Here is a 14,791-nt window from a genome sequence, read left to right as displayed (position 1 = left end):
ACACTGGAAGTGGTCTTCGGATCCCTGGATAACTTCCGAAGCGAAGAGTTAATCTTCGATATAGTCCCGTTCGCAGTGGTTATCATGCACTGCTCGGGCGAACCGCATTTGCGAGATTCAATGCGGTACCGCATTATGCATACCCCAAGCTCAAGATACCAGGACCTCGCGGGGTTATTACAGTCAATGGAAACACAAAGCGCTCTCTCCGAACAGAGGAGCACACTATGGCCCTCGCAGCAGAAGCGCAAAACAGTCTCTCAAGGCAATCTACCAGTTCGGCGTTCCAAGACCCGGACACCTTCAAGCGTGCTCGGAGCAATCGGCTGAAGGAAATATGCCCTAGAGGCAATAATAATGTTATTATTTTATTTCCTTATATCATGATAAATGTTTATTATTCATGCTAGAATTGTATTATCCGGAAACATAATAGTTGTGTGAATACATAGACAAACCAAACGTCACTAGTATGCCTCTACTTGACTAGCTCATTAATCAAAGATGGTTATGTTTCCTAACCATAGACATGTGTTGTCATTTGATTAACGAGATCACATTATTAGGAGAATGATGTGATTGACATGACCCATTCCATTAGCTTAGCACCCGATCGTTTAGTATGTTGCTATTGCTTTCTTCATGACTTATACATGTTCCTATGACTATGAGATTATGCAACTCCCGTTTGCCGGAGGAACACTTTGTGTGCTACCAAACGTCACAACGTAACTGGGTGATTATAAAGGAGCTCTACAAGTGTCTCCAAAGGTAAATGTTGGGTTGGCGTATTTCGAGATTAGGATTTGTCACTCCGATTGTCGGAGAGGTATCTCTGGGCCCTCTCGGTAATGCACATCACATAAGCCTTGCAAGCATTGCAACTAATGAGTTAGTTGCGAGATGATGTATTACGAAACGAGTAAAGAGACTTGCCAGTAACGAGATTGAACTAGGTATTGAGATACCAACGATCGAATCTCGGGCAAGTAACATACCGATGACAAAGGGAACAACGTATGTTGTCATGCGGTCTGACCGATAAAGATCTTCGTAGAATATGTAGGAGCCAATATGAGCATCCAGGTTCCGCTATTGGTTATTGACCGGAGACATGTCTTGGTCATGTCTACATTGTTCTCGAACCCGTAGGGTCCGCACGCTTAAGGTTTCGATGACAGTTATATTATGGGTTTATGAGTTTTGATGTACCGAAGTTAGTTTGGAGTCCCAGATGTGATCACGGACATAACGAGGAGTCTCAAAATGGTCGAGACATAAAGATTGATATATTGGATGGCTATATTCGGACACCGGAAGTGTTCCGGATGATTTCGGAGAAAAACCGGAGTACCGGAGGGTTACCGGAACCCCCCGGGAGAAGTAATGGGCCATATGGGCCTTAGTGGAGAAAGAGAAGGGCAGCCAGGGTGGGCCGCGCGCCTCCTCCCCCCTGGTCCGAATTGTACTAGGAGAGGGGGGCGGCGGCCCCCTTTCCTTCTCCCTCTCCACTTCCTTCCCCCTCCTAGTAGGAGTCCTACTCCTACTAGGAGGAGGACTCCTCCTTGGCGCGCCTATAGGGCCGGCCGGCCTCCTCCCCCTGCTCCTTTATATACGGGGGCAGGGGGCACCCCTAGACACACAAGTTGATCCACGTGATCGTTTTCTTAGCCGTGTGCGGTGCCCCCTTCCACCATAATCCTCAATAATATTGTAGCGGTGCTTAGGCGAAGCCCTATGACGGTAGAACATCAAGATCGTCACCACGCCGTCGTGCTGACGGAACTCTTCCCTGACACTTTGCTGGATCGGAGTCCAGGGATCGTCATCGAGCTGAACGTGTGCTAAAACTCGGAGGTGCCGTAGTTTCGGTGCTTGATCGGTCGGGCCGTGAAGACGTACGACTATATCAACCGCGTTGTGCTAACGCTTCCGCTGTTGGTCTACAAGGGTACGTAGATCACACTCTCCCCTCTCGTTGCTATGCATCACCATGATCTTGCGTGTGCGTAGGAATTTTTTTGAAATTACTACGTTCCCCAACATCGGCAACTCGACCACCTGGCGCGATCTAAGCTCGCGTAGCAATGCGGCCCCCACCCTAGTCTCAGCCAAACGGCAAAACTCGTGCCATGCGTACATAATTACGCATTAAAAATACCATGGGCACAGGTGGGGAGGGGGGCACATTGCGGCACGCCCCAAGACGCGGCTTAAACCGCACTAGGGGCTTCCCGTTTGGTTATTTTTCTCTTTTTCAGGACCTTGATCTCTGGAAACCCTGTTCGGCAGCACTATTGTCGAATACATTATGCAACAACCAAGGAGGCATAAAGCTACGTCACACCACGGAATTCCCAGATGGAGTACAATAACGAGCGAAATATTTGATTTAATATTATTCCTCATCTTGCCCCTGGAAGGGACATAGTCCTACTCTTTGCTAATCGCATCATCTGTATCATTTTGCTTTAACGCACCTTTTTAAATAAACAATGCATAACATTACGACTATCATTGCATTATTGTTATATATATATATGTTCATTAACGACGCCTTGCAACCGTACACTTTGGTACGGCCAATACACCAGGGGCTTACGTACCCCACAATATGGTGTGAAAAGTCTGAACACTTTCACAAGTGCGGCACCCCGAACTTATAGCATTATATGCATCAGCTCCGAATCATGTCTTTGGTCAAATGTTGGGTTTGCCCGGCTCCTATGTTTTGGTACCTTACGTTCCGCTCTATCGGCTAAGGTAGCGCTAGGGAGAACTACTACGATTGTGCCCCGGTTCTACCGGGCTTAGCACCTCAGTAGAGAAAGCTAAAACTGACTATCATGATGAGGCGAGACTGCTCGCTGTTCGGCGAGGTTTTCGAGTCCCTAAAGACTTATGCCGCTTAGGGCGAGGGGCCGGCCCTGTCCGGCTTAAAGGCGTGTATCGCGCCTTGAATTCGGCCTTCCGAATACCAGGGGCTTCGCCAAAATTTAAAATTATAGAATTCTATGGCTAAGTGAGAGTGATAAAGCATTATTAGTCCGGTTGCCTTGTTCGTTGTGCTGAGCACCTCCCTCGAAGGACCCAAATATGGGAACAAGAGTGCTCAGGTTTATCCCGAACACCCTAGCACTCGTGGCATGGGGGCAGAACCCAAGGACTAGCCATCTCTCAGATTGGATAAACGGCCAAACAGAAGGTAACATTTTAAATTCACACAAGCGTTGCATAGCGCATATGAAACAAGTTTTCATTCTACAGGATCACACAAGCAAGTTTACTCAAATATTACATCCTTGGAACATTCGTCCGCTACAAGACGGGCACCCTTCAGGACACCCTCATAATAAATTTCGAGGGTGCGATGCTATTTGCCCTGCGGCGGCCCTTCCTTGATCAGCTTCACGGCGTCTAGCTTGGCCCACTGCACCTTCACATGGGCGAAAGCCCGGCATGCACCTTCGATGCAGACGGACCGCTTGACGACCTCCAGCCGTGGGCAGGCATCCACAAGCCGCCTCACCAGGCCGAAGTAGCTGTTTGGAAGGGCGTCGCCAGGCTACAGCCGGACTATAAGGCCCTTCATGGCCTGTTCGGCCGCCTTGTGCAGCTCGACCAGCTGATTTAGCTGGTCGCTTAGAGGCATCGTGTGTTCAGTCCCAGTATACTGAGACCAGAACAGCTTCTCCGTTGAGCTTCCCTCCTCGGCCTGGTAAAACTGTGCGGCATCCGACACGCTGCGGGGCAAATCTGTGAATGCTCCTGCTGAGCTCCGAATTCGGGTAAGTAATCGGTAATTTACTGTTACATGCTTGCTCTGCATATAGAATGCCTTACCCGCCGCTATCTTCTTCATCGCGTCGATCTCCTGGAGGGCCTTTTGGGCTTCGGCCTTGGCACTTTTCGCGCTCTCGAGGGCCGCGGCAAGCTCAGACTCTCGCGTCTTCGAGTCAAGCTCCAACGCCTTGTGCTTCGTCATGAGAGCCTGGAGCTCTTGCTGCACCTCGCCCACCCGAGCCTCTTGCTTTTCTCGCTCGGTGCGCTCCTTGGCCGCTTTATCTTCGGCCTTGGTTAGCGCTTGCTTCAGGGTCGCCACCTCGGTAGTGGCCCTTGGCAGATATACGATGATCCTGTCATTTTGCAATCGCTTCTTTTTTTATATATACATATCTATAGACAGGGTATTACTTACCCTTGTTCTCCTCGAGCTGCCTATTGGCAAGACCGAGCTCTTTCTTGGACCCCTCGAGGTCCTGCTTCAGTATGGCAACCTCCGCAGTCAGTGCGGCGGACGCCAGCAGCGAGGCCTGCATACGCATATGTTGGAAATATGCCCTAGAGGCAATAATAAAATGATTATTATGTTTCCTTGTTCATGATAATTGTCTATTTTTCATGCTATAATTGTATTATCCAGAAATCGTAATACATGTGTGAATACATAGACCACAACACGTCCCTAGTGAGCCTCTAGTTGACTAGCTCGTTGATCAAAGGATAGTCATGGTTTCCTGACTATGGACATTAGATGTCATTGATAACGGGATCACATCATTAGGAGAATGATGTGATGGACAAGATCCAATCCTAAGCTTAGCTCAAAGATCGTGTAGTTCGTTTGCTGTAGCTTTTCTGAATGTCAAGTATCATTTCCTTAGACCATGAGATTGTGCAACTCCCGGATACCGTAGGAGTGCCTTGGGTGTGCCAAACGTCACAACGTAACTGGGTGACTATAAAGGTACATTACAGGTATCTCCGAAAGTGTCTGTTGGGTTGGCACGAATCGAGACTGGGATTTGTCACTCCGTATGACGGAGAGGTATCTCTGGGCCCACTCGTTAATGCATCATCATAATGAGCTCAATGTGACCAAGGGGTTGGTCACGGGATCATGAATTACGATACGAGTAAAGTGACTTGCCGGTAACGAGATTGAACAAGGTATTGGGATACCGACGATCGAGTCTCGGGCAAGTAACGTACCGATTGACAAAGGGAATTGAATACGGGATTGATTAAGTCCTCGACATCGTGGTTCATCCGATGAGATCATCGAGGAGCATGTGGGAGCCAACATGGGTATCCAGATCCCGCTGTTGGTTATTGACCGGAGAGGTGTCTCGGTCATGTCTGCGTGTCTCCCGAACCCGTAGGGTCTACACACTTAAGGTTCGGTGACGCTAGGGTTGTAGAGATATTAGTATGCAGTAACCCAAAAGTTGTTCGGAGTCCCAGATGAGATCCCGGACGTCACGAGGAGTTCTGGAATGGTCCGGAGGTAAAGATTTATATATAGGAAGTCCAGTTTCGGCCAGCGGGAAGGTTTCGGGGGTTACCGGTATTGTACCGGGACCACCGGAAGGGTCCCGGGGGTCCACCGGATGGGGCCACCTATCCCGGAGGGCCCCATGGGCTGAAGTGGCGTGGGAACCAGCCCCTGATGGGCTGGTGCGCCCCCTGGTTGGAAACCCTAAGGGGGCCGTTGCCCCCAGGGGCCGCCGCCGCCCCCCTTTTAGATGGGATCTCCAAGGGGGCATGCGCCCCCCCAGCCCCTATATATAGTGGAAGGGACGGAGGGCAGCCGCATCTTTGCTCTTGGCGCCTCCCTCTCCCTCCGTAACACCTCTCCTTCCCGCTTGTGCTTGGCGAAGCCCTGCCGGGATCCTGCTGCATCCACCTCCACGCTGTCGTGCTACTGGATCTTCATCAACCTCTCCTTTCCCCTTGTTGGATCAAGAAGGAGGAGACGTCTTCCCAACCGTACGTGTGTTGAACGCGGAGGTGCTGTCCGTTCGGCACTTGGTCGTCGGTGATTTCGATCACGGCGAGTACGACTCCATCATCCCCGTTCACTTGAACGCTTCTGCTCGCGATCTACAAGGGTATGTAGATGCACTCCTATTCCCCTCGTTGCTAGAATACTCCATAGATTGATCTTGGTGATGCGTAGAATTTTTTTAATTTCTGCTACGATCACCAACAACATATTGACATACTTATATTAGACTCCTGCGATATTATTTGATCCTCTGTTCGGCTTTTCTTTGTGAACACCGAACAAAGCATCAGGGGCTGCTGTCTATGCGGTAATATTTCTTCTATATTTTAAAACACTTACCTCAAAGCCTATTAGAAGGCTGGCACAGGCTTCAGTCAATCCTCTCTTGGCGGACTGAACCTTCTGGACCACCGCACTCATAATAGTACGGTGCTCCTCGTCGATGGAAGCGCCGCGAAGCGCTTCCAGCAGATTGTCCGGCGCCTCTGGATGGACAGAGGTCACCGGCACAGGCGTCTTGCCCCTCTTAGAAGGAGGCCGCCTGCCCGAGCCTGGAACCACTCGAGGTTCCGGCGCGGTGTTCGGCCGAGGGCCGAACTCAGAGCTCTCAGGGGCCTTGTCCCCTCGGCTCCGGGAGGCCGCCTTGAGGCGCCTCCGGGACTGTCTTCCCTCGACCCGGTGCCTCGTGAGACAGCACCTCGGCGTCGTTCGCAGGATGAGGGGAGGTGGCAGTTGGGACTGGATCGCTATCCATGTCCGACGAGCCCAGGGAGCCGTCCGATGATACAACGATATTGGCTCGTGGAGGCCTGCATAATCATGTTCGGCGTTAGGGAAAGCAGTGCGACAAAGGAATGCTACGAGTTACTCTGGTATCCGAATACTTACGATCTCCCCAGGGGCTTGGCCCTGGGCAACCACTCGTCTTCGTCTTCATCGGCGGCGATGGAGCTGTTCGGAAGGAGAGTCCTTCCCTTCTTGGACCCTTCGGCCCCCCCAGTTGGGACGGCCTTCCTTTTCTTGTCTCCCCCGCCTAGAGGGGGAGCATCTTCTTCTTCCTCCTCGTCTTCGGGGGAGGAGTGTGCCGCAGAGTTATCGGACGATGAGTCCGATAACACCTGGCGCCGGGAACTCTTTCGGGTTCCCTTGGCCTTCTTGGTCTTCTCCGGCACCTTGTAAGGAGCCGGAGTCAGCATCTCCGTCAGGAGAGCGCCCGCAGTGTCTTCGGGCAAAGGGGCCGGACAGTTAATTTCCCCCGACGTCTCCACCCAGTCCTGTCAAAGGCATGGGGATTAGACCCCGCACATGATTAAGCTAGGGGAAATAAATGTCCCACGGGACGTATTGAACTCACCGAACGCGGTGGGCGCTTTGCGCTTAGTCCGCGGTCCTCGGCAAGAGAAGGAGGGACCTCGGCGCCCTTGAATAGCACCTTCCAGACTTCCTTGTGCGTCGTATCAAAGAGCTCGCTCAGAGTCTGGTGCCGGGCCGGGTCGAACTCCCACAAGTTAAAATCCCGTTGTTGACACGGGAGGATCCGGCGGATGAGCATAACCTGGATTATGTTGACAAGCTTGAGCTTCTTGCTTGCCATACTCCGGATACATTTCTGAAGTCCATCCAGCTCCACCGATGAACCCCATGACAAGCCCTTCTCTTTCCAGGAAGTGAGCCGTGTAGGGAATCCGGATTGAAACTCGGGGGCTACCGCCCATTTGGCGTCGCGTGGCTCAGTGATGTAGAACCATGCCGATTGCCATCCCTTTATTGCCTCCACGAAGGAGCCTTCAAGCCATATAACGTTGGGCATCTTGCCCACCATGGCTCCGCCGCATTCTGCTTGTTGGCCTCGTACCACCTTCGGCTTGATATTGAAAGTCTTTAACCACAGGCCGAAGTGGGGCCGGATGCGGAGGAAAGCCTCAGACACGACGATGAACGCCGAAATGTTGAGGACGAAGTTCGGGGCCAGATCATGAAAGTCCAGCCCATAGTAGAACATGAGACCACGGACGAATGGATGGAGGGGAAACCCCAATCCGCGGAGGAAGTGGTGGAGGAAAACTACCCTCTCGTGAGGTTCCGGGGTAGGGACGATCTGCCCCACAGCGGGCAGCCGATGCGCGATATTCGCGGCTAAGTATCCGGCTCCGCGCAGCTTCTTGATTCTCCTTCCGTGACGGAGGAGACCATCCACCTGCCTCCTGCTCCGGACATGGTTGGAGAAGGTTGAGGTGGGAAGTGCGGACTTGGGCGCTAGAGCTCGAGTGTGCGAAAACGGATGAGCAAAGGAGGAAGAAGGCGTGGATGAAAAGGTAAATCCTTATCCCTTTATATGGGCGGACGAAACTAAGCGTCCCCACTAGCCTGGTAAAACTCGCTTATCCCCCAAGCGTCTTAATCGATGGCGCGGTTGGGTTACCCACGCCCGTATTGATGAGAATCCCGTGATAGGGGGACACGATCTCTGCTTTGACAAGACGTGTCAAAAAACTGCCTCGCGTTATTGGCGGGGCTAGTTAAAGGAAACGGTTCGAATAATCACCGGGCCATGGCATAATGTCGTGTTGCCAAAACAAGTCAGCAAATTAGATTTGTGAAAATATTATTCTCTCTACAGTGGTCTGTGGAACTTATTTTGCAGGGTCAGACACTATCCTTGTATTCAAATTCTTCTGTGATGTATTCGGAGAAGGAACCCGCCTTGCAATGCCGAAGACAATACTGCACGCCGGACTCATCGTCATTGAAGCCCGGTTCAGGGGCTACTGAGGGAGTCCTGGATTAGGGGGTCTCCGGACAGCCGGACTTACTATGAAGATACAAGATTGAAGACTTCGTCTCGTGTCCGGATGGGACTCTACTTGGCGTGGAAGGCAAGCTAGGCAATACGGATATGAATATCTCATCCTTTGTAATCGACCTTGTGTAACCCTAACCCTCTCCGGTGTCTATATAAACTGGAGGGTTTTAGTCCGTAGGACAACAACAACTACAACATACAATCATACCATAGGCTTGCTTCTAGGGTTTAGCCTCTCTGATCTCGTGGTAGATCTACTCTTGTACTACCCATATTATCAATATTAATCAAGCAGGACGTAGGGTTTTACCTCCATCAAGAGGGCTCGAACCTGGGTAAAACATTGTGTCCCCTGCCTCCTGTTACCATCCGCCTTAGACGCACAGTTTGGGACCCCCTACCCGAGATCCGCCGGTTTGACACCGACAATAACCCAACCAAATTAATTAATAGTGATGATATCAACATGATAATCCAAGATCCAGATACTCAAGATGTCCATAACCGGGGACACGGCCAACCATGATTAGTTTATACACTCTGCAGATGTTTGCGCACTTTTCCCCACAAGACTCGATATCCTCTGCTGAATTTCTCGCACTACATGGTGTTTGAGATACGGATGACCGAGAAACAGTCTTTCGGAAGCATTAACTCTAACCCCGGGTAGATAGTACCAACCTACATCCCCTACATCTGCTAGCCTACCACTAAAAGAGGTCATGCAACTTACTCAACTATGCTAGAGCCCATAATAGCTTGTGGCTACACACGGAAATTTCTAGCATGAATAATCTTATGATCCCTTTAAACCTGGGTGGCGAACCATAGGATGATCACACGGGTACTCTGAGATATCCTAAGACAACACTGGATTCTTCAGGTGCCCACAACCAATCCACCCAGATGTGTATTTAAGTAGCCACCTTAAGTTAACCATTAATTAACAATCTCACATGTGTCATGGATACACTCAAACCCAATCCACGTCTACGTGCATAGCATGACAGTATAAGCATAACGTAGAAGTAACTCCCAAGGTTTTGATAAATAAAAAGGGCAATAGGTTCTACCTTATCATCTACTTCCCAAAACCCACATGTTAAGAGATCCTATTCATGCAATGTTTGAGGATTGTATCTAATGTATAAAAACTGGGTAAGAAAATAGTATGATCAATGTGTTACTTGCCTTGCTGATGATCTTCAAAACCTATAGACTCGTATTAGCACGCTGCGCACTCCGGGAATTCTATCGCAAACAAACAATAGAATACATAAGCATTCAAGCAAAGATGCACAGATAAAACTCAAATAAGAAGATCCAAACTGAAAGTTCAACTAAAGAGCCTCGATTTGCAAAAAGAATCAATCGAATCGGAGCTACAGAACTGAAACTACGGTCAAAAGAACTTCAAATACAAATTTGCTTGAAACCAAATTTTAAATTATCAAAACCTTGTTCAAGTTGATTAAACAGAAAGAGGGGTTCGAGACGAAGATTTTGTCGTTGGTTTTACTGGATTTGGACAAACGGTTGAGAAACGGCGAGGGTTTGAAGATCAGGGGCTAATCTGTGATAAAAATAATCGCGGATTGGTCCCTGGCCGAAAATAAAATAAAATAATAGACTAACAAATGAACGTTCGCTGTCTGAACCTAACCGGCGAACAACGTTCGTTAAAACGAACGAACGGACGAACGTCCGCTAAATAAAATAAACCGACGAAAACCGATCTAAGAAATTAAACCGGAAAACAAAAAATCGGGGTTTAACCGAGAAAAACCGACCGGTCAAGCGGGGTCAACGGCGGCGGCTCCGGCGAGATCCGAGGCGGCGGCGACGATGGTCGACGGCGTCGGGTGGCTGCGGGGCGGCGCGGGGTCGGCAGCGAGCGGTGCGGCGCGGCTGCGGCGATGCGGCGGCGCACGCGAGGGCAGGCGGCGGTGCAGGCGACTTGGGGCTCCAGGGGGCCCCGGGTGCGCTTATAAAGGGGGGTGGTGGCGTTACTTGGGGAGGGGGGCGAGGACGGTGGTGGTGGCCGACTCGGCCACGACAGTTGTGTCATGCGGCTGCGGGAGTCCCGCTCGGGGTCGGGGACGCGCGAGCTGGGCCGGCTAGGCTTCGGCCCAGTCGGTCCGAACACATTAAAAAAACAATTCCGTCGATAAAAATCCTAATAAATATAAAAAATCTAATAATGCCAAAAGCAATTTGCACCGTCTAAATAAAATATTTAGAACAAGGTGAACATTTTCTTGGCCTAAAATGTAATTTTAAAAAAATGCATATTTTTCTAATTCTAATAAAATAGCAATAAAATCTAAATAAAATTATTTATTTGATTTTAACATTTTTTTCTCCAAATTTTCTTTTATCTTGGAGAAGTCATATTATCTCCTCTCATATATTTTAATATTGGAAATATTATTTGGAGAGAAACATAATTAAAACCAAAGTGATCCACTTTTTCAATATTTGAGAATTCAAATATGAAAATAATAAAATCCCCAACTCTCTCCGTGGGTCCTTGAGTTGCTTAGGATTGTTAGGATCACAAAACCAAAATGCAAATAAAAATATGATATGCATATGGTGACCTATGTATAATATTTCAAATTGAAAATTTGGGATGTTACACGTGGCAAAAAAACAAAAACGGTGCTCTAAAATGCTTCGAAAGTAGTATTTTCGGAGTACCATTTTTTTGCCACGCCTTCCAGGAATGTGATTCCATGATGGATCTTTGCAAAAACTCAAAACTTTTGTCAATATTTATCACAAAAAAGTAAGTAAAAATATATTCAATTTTAGTGTTCACCTGATCTCATTTGAGCTGGGGCCTCCGCATCCACTTTGGCTTTCCTATGATGCAATCAAACATACTTCACTGCAAAAACAGAACCCTATAGGATATAAGTGGACATTCCATCGTGTTCCTACGTTTTTCATGTTCCTGGGTTTTCCTATCATCCCAATCAATGAATCCCTAAACATCTAATATTTTTTGTTTTAAACTTTCAAGTTGCTATATTTTGAATAAAAATATGCAAAAAAATATGTATTCTTTTCATGCTTTGATAATTCCAATTCTAAAATACAGATTGTGCATGGTCTTGAATCTTATGAATGTGAGCTACATAAATTTCTTGTTTCTCAAATTATATATCGTGAATTCCATGATCCAGCAAGCCTATTGTTCAAACATAGCAGTGAGAGGGAAAAAATAGACGAATTGACCGACTCATTTGATAGGAATTCGAGAACATGAGACACCTTTACTTTATCTGACTTATGTTACAGTCTTGCACTCATAGATATAGTTCGTTCATGCAACCTCCCATTTAAATGCACATGTAAGCCGTTCACATCATCAAGTGCATGCAATCAATCAACTTTTTACTTCCCACCACATGCACACCCTCCACATCATAAAGCACCCATGTAACCATTCAACTTTCCACTTCCATTTTCTATCACATGCAAGCCCCCCACATCAACAAAGAACATGAAAACCATCCACATCATTTATTTTTATTTTTATGTTCCAACAATAAATAATTGAACTTGATTGTCACGATACAATATATATATATATATATATATATATATATATATATATATATATATATATATATAGGGTCGCGCTATTCGTCACCCTGGGTAAGGAATAGTTATTCTTTACCCCCCTCTATTTTATCATCAATGCATCGTAATTTTACGTTCCGTAAGTTTTGTCTTATTTCCGACGTAAAAACAGACCGTAAGAAAATATATAATCATCGTAAAAAATATTTTATGTTATGTAAAATTACAAACGTAAAAACATAGTGTAAAATACACATAAACTGTAGATTTTCTTGTATTATGACCTATATTTTTATTTTCTTATGCCAAATTTTATGTAGTGAATCAATCAAAATGTAACTATTTGAATTCCAAACGTAATTTAATTCGAAAATGATCGTAAGATTACCTCGGATGAAGAATAATTTATTCTGCACCCTGGATGATGAATAGTATCACTATATATATATATATGTGTGTGTGTGTCTCCTCTTCTGTACTCCTGGGAGTATGTACTCCCATTTTTAATATACCTCATATACGCATTAATTATACCTTTTTATTATTCTCAATATACTTCATTAAATATTCTAAGATACCCCAATATGAGTTTTGTTGAAAAAATATCATCTGCGATATACTTTTTGTAATATACCTTTTTCACGTACAAACACATCAGTATATACGTAAACATTTAAAAATATGTAGACTCACATGAATTTTTTCATGGAACTCATTTTGGGGTATCTAATAATTACTAATGAAGTATATTAAAAATAATAAAGTGGTATAAAAGATCCATCTATGTGGTATATGAGAAGCGGGAGTACATACTCCGAGGAGTACACAACCATTTTCCTGTATATATATTCTAATTTTGTTTTTGATAAGTTCATTACTAAAAAATTCCCTAGCAACACGCCGGGCATTATCAACTTTTCTTAGAGTTGAAGACTTGGAAATCTCCTTATAGGCAAAGTCTTCAAGCTTGCATGTCAAAGGTGATTCTTCATAAGACGTGAGTTTGATTTCTTCCCTAAGGAGTCAGGAAACATGTCGTAAGGTTATCATACATTGAGGAAATTTTGGGAGTTTAAATCTCCAACCATTGTGACAGCTGGCAACAACACACTGGTGAGCGGGTCTCATCCAACGGACACATCAGTACCTTGGGTTGCGTCCTCTGCTATAAATAGCCCCTACCTCCACCATAATTTGGTTGGCTACCCCGCATGATTCGAGACAGGTGTTGTCTAACCAACCCGTCCTCCTGAAGAACTTGAGCGAATCCTAAGTTAAGGAAAAAATAGAGCCTAAACAACTAAGTGTGATTAAGCATCACTGAAGAAATTGATCGTTGTTCACTGAAGACTTGTTAGTATACAAGATTATGCATCTTCTATATGGTTTAGGTGTACACATAGAGCCTTCGACATGTGGTATATTGAACCTAGCTGCAGGAATTGACCTCCGATGAAAAAAAATTGGGTAACCAAGAAGCTTATTGATAACACTCATGTGAATGTCATGTTGAACCCATAGGGTGATGAGCACCACCCCACGAGGAAAAGATTCAGGGCATCTGGCCAAAAATCTTGAAATGGCTGCAGGCATGCGAAAGGCTAGCTTGCAAAGTCTTCAAAGGACAGTCATGCTAACCCTTCATCTTATGAGTATGAGCATTATTTTTCAGATTAATATGTGCACAAAACCTTAAATAATTACTCTGCATATTTACCTGATTATTCTAAATCCGCTCCAAGCATTACTCAAATGCTTCACATGTTATTCCTCAAATGATATGTATCATTCAAATGCTTCTAAGTTACTCAACAAAATGTGTGTAGTTAAGAAGAACTAATTCTTCTGCAGGGCTATGTCTTTGGAGGCACTAAATGGGTGATGGACAATAGATATACCAATCACATTACCCAAAACAAAAGCATGCTTGTTGATTCCACAAAAAGATGATTTAACTAAGTGAAGCATTACATTTGGTCACATTTGGTGTCTGTCGCATCTTTATCTACAAACACCCATATGCACTTCGCCATGATGTAGTCGGTGAGCAAATGCCACCATGAATGGGCGAGATCACTAGTTAAAGGTTACCCCTTGCAAAGGTCACTTTTCGCCTTCTCTAGTGCTGACAAGTGGGCACACTGCATCTGCGTCGCAACCTGAGATTTTCCCCCCTTTTACGTAGATTTGTTTTCTCAAAACGCTTTATCTCTTGAACCGTGTGTCCAAATGACGAACCATTTTCACCGTTGGATTTCTCGTATCGAGATCTTCGAAACTGAATCTCGCGTTAATAGGTTTTGATATTTTGTTCATGAAAAAACTCAAGAAAATAATGAATAAAAATGAAACCGAAAAAGCAAAAGTTAAAAAAATTAGAACCCCCCAAAAATATGAGGAAAAAAGTTCAAAAACCGAAGAAAGGGAACCCGAAATCACTGTTGAGCTTATTTTTCGCCTTTTTTCGATAGCACAACGGGAGCACAAGTTGTGCTTTTCCGTTTTTTGAGCGTGAGAGCACAACCCATGCTTTTTCCCTTTCTTAGGGAAGCCCATCCTGTACCATTTCACTTTTGGGGGAAGCATAACCTGTGTTTTTTTGGGAAAATCAC

The sequence above is a fragment of the Triticum urartu genome, chromosome 2A (genome assembly GCF_056163025.1).
Source record: "Triticum urartu cultivar PI428250 chromosome 2A, HENAU_Tu73, whole genome shotgun sequence".
NCBI classification, from domain to species: Eukaryota; Viridiplantae; Streptophyta; class Magnoliopsida; order Poales; family Poaceae; genus Triticum; species Triticum urartu.
This window is presented reverse-complemented; position numbering follows the sequence as displayed.